At 36.3% G+C, this 7,195-nt stretch overlaps 1 non-coding gene across 1 annotated transcript; it reads right to left on the bottom strand.

Moving 5' to 3' along the window:
• Positions 1-5,218: 5,218 nt before the first annotated feature.
• Positions 5,219-5,326, bottom strand: LOC142179709 (small nucleolar RNA snoR137). Its single transcript, XR_012708252.1, has one exon. It is a non-coding gene; the product is annotated as a small nucleolar RNA snoR137 (small nucleolar RNA).
• Positions 5,327-7,195: the final 1,869 nt, after the last annotated feature.

Here is a 7,195-nt window from a genome sequence, read left to right as displayed (position 1 = left end):
AAGCCAAATCAAGATTTAATCAAAATTTCATAACTTCTTCTTCCAAACTCCAAATTGGCTGATTTTTGAATGGTGATTTCACCACCAATTCATAGGTATGTAATCTTTTTAATTTCCATTAACACCCATTAGATTTCTAGGCTTAAATAATGTTCTTAAGGGTAGAAAATTAGGGATTTGGGTAGAGTTAGGACTTTTTGTATAATTGTGATTTGGACCTCGTTTTAGGGTCGAATTTTGGAACTAATTATATATTCGGGCTCGTGGGCGAATGGGTGATCGGGTTTTGATCCGAACCTCGTATTTTGACCAAGCAGGCCGGGGGTCAATTTTTGACTTTTTGGGAAGAATGATGGGAAAGCTATAATTAAGCATTGGAATTGGATTGTTTAGCATTTATTGATGTTATTAAGTCGATTATGTCTAGATACAACTGATTTAGAGCCGAATTCAAAAGGAAAAGTGGCGTTTGAGGCTTGAGTTGACCGTGGATGTTCGAGGTAAGTGTTTGGTCTAACCTTAGCTTGAGGGATTAGGAGTTGTGTCCTATTTGCTACTTGTTTCTTGTTAAGTACGACGTATAGGCATGGTAACGAGTATCTATACGTTGGTATCAAGCATGACCGTGAGTCTTAAATTGTAACTTATTGTGTTCTTAAGTAATACTATGGATGCTTAAGTTGATGATTCTTTGTATTGAGCAAGGATTATGATTATTCTCGTGAAAATTACTTATGATTGAGTATTGGTGTTAGATGAGGTAGTTAGATGTTGGAACAAGTTTGGTTATAGTTGTTTCTCCCTTGTAGGGACGTATTTACTTATATTGTCGATTCCCTTACTGGGATAGTGATTGTTTCTTTATTGATCTCTTGCCGGGACTTTTGTTATGATTGGTGTTGAACTGAATATGTGGATCGGGTTGCACGCCGCAACAATAGTATATTTGGATCGAGTTGCACGCCGCAACAATATTATAGTTGGATTGGGTTGCATGCCGCAACAATGATAAATGATATGGATCGGGTTGCACGCCGCAATAGTGTTAATATGTTATTGGATCGGGTTGTGCACCACAACAATAGATAATACGAATTGCTCAGAGATTGGTGACGAGTTCCTTATTGTTTTGTCGTAAATTCTAGATTGTCCTTATGCTTTTCTCTGGGTTTACTGTTGGTATTGATAATCCCCCATAGCATGTACCCCCTCCCATCTTTACTTGTTTATTCCTGTTTTATTTTCCGCTACATATTATATAACTGCACAGGTTATTTGGTAGTCTGGTCCTAGCCTCGTTACTACTTCGCCTAGGTTAGGCTAGGCACTTACCAGCACATGGGGTCGGTTGTGTTGATGCTACACTCTGCACTATGTGTAGATTCCGGAGCATCTTTTGGACAGTAGCATTTAGGTGGATGCCTTTAGTCCAGCTAGAGATCTCGAGGTAGTCCTGCAGGCATCCGCAGGCCCGACGTTCTCTTCTATCTTATTATGTATTCTGTTTTTATTTGTTTCCGAGATAGATTGTACTTTTTTTCAGACACTTGTATGTAGTAATCATAGACAGTCTGTGATATTGTGACACCGGGTTCCGGGTAGAGACGTATGTTGGCATGGTCATGTTGGCTTGGGTTATTCTATCAGATTAAGTCTTCCGCTTGTTTTTATTTTACGTTAATGTTTTACTGTTGATTGCATGTTAGTTTAAATTGTTTAAAAGGCAAAATAAAAGAGTTAGGGATTCTATATTATGCGGCTTGCCTAGCTTTCACGAGTAGGCGCCATCATGACTCTCGAGGGTGGGAAATTCGGGTCGTGACAGCTAGGAATGGTTTAGGTTCTTGGTTTCTAGCCTGAAGCAGTTTCAACATGTCCTGAAGAATGCCTTCATTCTTCTCCTTTTTTCTTTGCTAGCTCATTCCTGAGAACATCCATCTCAGTTTCTACTTCAGCCAGCCTCTTATTCAGCCTCTCAATCTTAGAATTCTTAGCCCCATTCTCCTGCATCAAGGCTCTCACTTTGCTATTCACATGCACATTCATGGATGAACCAGGTTCTTTGGAAGCAGTATGGACCTCATAGTCATATGTAGTCAAAGTGTTAGCCCTAAAGTGATCTTTGCTTGTGCTAACATCCCATTTCTTAAGGGGTACCTTGAAGTGAGCAAGCACAATAGTGAAAATGAATCCATATGGTATGGCGTGAGTATTGGTGCAAGTTAGAACCCTATCAAGGAGATGGATGATAAATCCCGGTCAATTGAGCTGCCTCCCACTATCCAGGCACTTCATAAGGACCAGGTCTATGAAGGTGGCAATGTGCCTTCTTTTCTGCCTGGGCAACACAACTTTATTGAAAAATTCAAAAAACAACTTGTGGGCAGGCCTTATCTCACTTTTGTACACAACCTTGGGCTGTAGCTCTAACTCATTGTCAAAAATATTTCTTGTAATGGCAAAGGAGGTCGGTAGATTTTCTAGGCTTGGCCATTTCAGCTTTTTGTAATCATTGTATCATTCAGCAGGTACCCCTGAATCTCTCCCATATCCTTGTCGTCAAAGCGCACAGTCATCCCTTTCACCACACTGGTGACTCTTCCATTCTTGATTTAACAATTTGCCATGAACTCCACAATCTCAGTTATGGCAAGTCTTCCTTCCATATGAAGGAACATGTCCTTCCAACCTTGACATTCTAGCTTCTCCAGCAGCATCATCATTCATTCCTCCTTCAAGTCCCTGAGGAGTCTACTTTTCAAAATAGTTATTTTACCAATGTTGTCCTGCTCTTTATCGGTTTTCTCTTCTTCTTCACTTTCCTCTTCCTACACTACTTGTATTTTCCTAGATTTTCAAACCTAGTTTTTTTTGCCAAGGTAGAAGGCCCTGCATCAACAATTTTTGAAGGAAACTTATTTTTGAAAGTCTTTTTCTTTTCCTTAGAGTCATAACCTCCACCTCCTCTGCCTTGTCTTCGTCATGAAGAACCAGGTCAAGGTAGAAGGCCCTGCATCAACAATCTTTGAAGGAGACTTATTTTTGAAAGTCTTTTTATTTTCCTTAGAGTCACAACCTCCACCTCCTCTGCCTTGTCTTCGTCATGAAGAACCAGGTCAATATCCTCAATTTCAATTGCCTTAACAGGCTCACTCACTTTCTTATTCCCTTTGTAACAACTTTTTTTTACTCTCTTCTAAGGCTCTTTCCAGTTCAGCCTCAATCCACTTTTTCTGACTCCTTGTTGCTCTTCCTCTTGTATGAGGAGTCTCTACAGGGATAGAAGAGATAGTCTTTCTCTTCTTGTTTGCCCTAGCAGTTCCAAGGATTTTAACTCCTGAACTTTTCTTCTTTTTCGGATTGTAGCTTTCAGACACTCGTTTCAATAAGCCGTCGAGGGTTCCTACACAGATGGAACAGGTTCTTGGAACCTCTTCCTCAGCCTAACCAACCCATCAGCTGCACTTGTATTACCAGACCACTACCCCTTCTCTCCAACTTTCTTCCTCCTCAATATCTTCCTTACTCTATAACACTATAGCCCCTATTTCCTCAGTCGACCCAGCAAGAATATGTGAAGATTCAACCACTCCTTATTTTCCCTTTCCCCTCACATCACCTTGAGCACCCTCACTCTCTTTTTCTTTTTTCTTTTTATTTCTACCACCAATTTTTTCAGATTCAGTGGTCTCTACCCCAACAATAGTTCCAACTAAAACAAATTTGTTCTCCAAATTCCCAGCAACTCCAAAAATTATCTCAGACGCAATATTAGGACCATATGTTACCTGCTCTATTTCAGATAAAACAATTTCTTCCTCCTCAGTTGCAGACTTACATGATTCTTCAGATTTTTGGGGTTCTTCTGCCTGGCTTGCTTATTTATTTTCTTGATTCGTTCTCCTTCAGCGACTACTTTACGAGCAATCATCTTGAACCTTCCTTTCTTAGAGGTGGGTGTGGTAGAAGGTGTGATAGATGGTGTAGGTGATGATTCTTTGGGGTGGTGAAGAAGGAATTTCAGAAGGGCTTGTGTCACGACCCAAACCGATGGGCCGCAACAGGCACCCGGTACCTTACACAACCGAGTACCTACATAACGTATCTTTCGTATCATAATATCATAGGTAAGTGAGCCAGAGAGGCTGTCATGAGATAAGTATAATAAAACATGAGGAAATACTCGACATTGGATGACTCAACACGTAATCCAAACTTATACATATGACGTACAGGCCTATAAGGCCAGCATGATCCTTTATATACTCAAAACATAGGCCAACAAGGTCATACAAGTATCCGTATACATGATATATGTCTACAAGCCTCTAAGAATACGTAATATCATAAAGGTCGAGTCAGTGCCCCTCAATAAAAATCAATACATGTACTAATCATACTGACCAAATAGGCAACTCCGGAGCAAATGGAGCGCACAAACACCTTTCACTGAGTTGATAGCTTACTTGGAGGGCTCATAACCTGTCTATCGGGATCTGCGGTCATGAAACGCAGCGTCCCCAAGCAAAGGGACGTCAGTACAAATAATGTACCGAATATGTAAGGAATGAAAATTAGTAAATAATAGACATGAGAGAAACATGGAGTAAAAGACTCAACATGTATATCTGGATAATTTTGTAAATCATGAAATACTTATAGTGTCGTACATATACGTATGAATATCATGTCGTGCATAGGTACATGTGTTCATAACATCATCATGCCTCTGAGGGCATCCCATCATATCATCTCGGCCATTGTGAGCAAAATCATCAACGTATATCCCATATATATATATATATATATATATATATATATAGAGAGAGAGAGAGAGAGATAGATATATGTGTATATAATATCATCTGGTATAGATAGATAGATAGATATATATACGTGTATATAATATCATCTGGTTATAGGTCAATGTGCATGTATAAATGCATGAAATGCATATGAAAATACGTTAATAAAATCTCTCGGTACGTCATAAGACCATTATGCCTCTTATTAATATCATGAAGTAAACTTTACCAACTTATTACCCTAAATGTTCATGTTTAGTTAATTACTCGACATAAACAAATTTTGTTTACAAAATATATACATTTCACCTTAAAAGACTCTCAATTCATTAATTGTATCTTCAATCAAGGGATTTAGTTACACCATTTTCCTTTTTTATCTCCTCTCTCCCATCTTCTCTCCAGATGCAATTGAATGTGCACCAAACTGTTTAATACTGACACTTTGATTTATGCTTCGGAAACTTGAACATCCCTCATTGTTTTGTATTGCTACGAGAGAGTTCACCATAAGAAGCAACACTTTCTTTTTTTTTAAATAAGCAAAAGGGAATTCAAAGAAAAGAAAAATCATGTCACAATCCAACAATTGGCCCAACTGACAGAAAATCAGTTAACCATAAAATAGAAAAAAAATAGTCGGCATTGATATTAATCTATGCTTCCCTTGACACATCCATTGAATATCAGTAAAGCAATGCTCGCAACGCCTCGGAAAGCAATTCTCTAATCACTTTTTGCACAGAAAATTCATAAAGGAGACTCCAGTTAATAAATATTTTTTTCCGCCTTAATATACGGTAATCTTCCTATACGAAAATCAATAATTACCATCTTCTCAATGTCTAACATCTGTAATAGGAATAAAATATCGAATCAAATTATAATACCAATCACCAAATATCCACCAGTCTTAATTTCACACTTACATTTAGTCTGTTCTTCTATAAATAAACAAGCCAAAAATCTGTACCAATACATCCTTTTAAAGTTCACAAAAGAAGTTTCAATTTTATAAGAAAATAGATGAAAATGGCTTCAGATTCAGCCACTTCTCTGTTCTTGACCCTATTCCTTATTACACAAATATAATTTTTATACAAATGTTATACAATATGTGTTTTGTATACTTTGTATCTCATTTATACATTATAAAAGTAAATTTCATACAACTAATTATATATTATACAACGTATCTACAACTTATCTATATTATTTATACCCAGTTATATACAACTACAATATCTTACCACTTAGATACAATTTATACAAATTTTATACAATATGTCTTTTGTATATTTTGTACCTGATTTATACATAGTAAAAACAAATTTCATACAACTAATTATATATTATACAACTTATCTATAATTTTCACACATTATTTCTACTCAGTTATATACAACTACAATATCATACAACTTAAATATAATTTTTATACAATATTTTTCAACTTTCATACAATATTTCAATTAAAAATATATATATAAACAACATAATATAATTTTTCTACAATTTTCATTTTTCTACAACTTTACTACAATTTCTGCAGTATAATGTATGTCATTCCTTCTTCTTCTTCTTCGAGTTTCAATCTAAAATTCAGCCAAAATCAAGTCTAATCTTCACCAAAACACCCTTAAAATTGAGATATAAACTCCAAACAATATTCCCAATTGTTTGCAACAGCACCCAATCCAAACAAATAATGGTTTTTGAAAATCCAAATTCGAATTCAAAGTTTCAAAGTTTTTTAATGGCTGTCAATGGTGGAATTGCTGCTCTCTTTTCCTTTGCTTTACATTACTGGAATTAGGGATTGAGAGATAGAGAGAGACGTAGAGAGAATTCTCAATTGTTTGCAACAACACCCAATTCAAACAAATAATATTTTTTGAAAACCCAAATTCGAATTCAAAACTTCTTTGCTGCTCTCTTTTTCTTTGCTCTACATTACTGGAATTAGGGATTGAGAGAAATAGAGAGAGACAGAGAGAGCGCATGAGGGGGAGAGAATAAGGACGGGAAATAATTGATTCCTAATATAAAAAGAGACTCATTTAATTCCTAAAGTGTATATAATTGGTCAATTTGTATATATGAGGTAATTAAATTGAAACTTGAGTAGGGAGAGTAATAAAGTTTCCAATAGTGTATAGGTATGTAACATCCCTTTATTTAAATACTTTCTCTAAAATATTGCTAGAAACACTATTAGAAACAAATATAAGAAAAAACAAGTGACAGATGGTCAATTAAATAAAGTAATATTGCGGACACATTTGTCATTTTCCAAATCTTGTCAAGTTTGGGAAATTTTTTAAAACATTGTGTTTGTGGTTATTTCAACCGAAATCTCCTATTTGCTTGCTCCTTTCACACTTGCATCT

The sequence above is a fragment of the Nicotiana tabacum genome, chromosome 3, assembly GCF_000715075.1.
Source record: "Nicotiana tabacum cultivar K326 chromosome 3, ASM71507v2, whole genome shotgun sequence".
Taxonomy (NCBI): Eukaryota; Viridiplantae; Streptophyta; class Magnoliopsida; order Solanales; family Solanaceae; genus Nicotiana; species Nicotiana tabacum.
The sequence above is the reverse complement of the archived record's forward strand: the minus strand, read 5'-3'. Positions and strand labels throughout refer to the sequence as shown.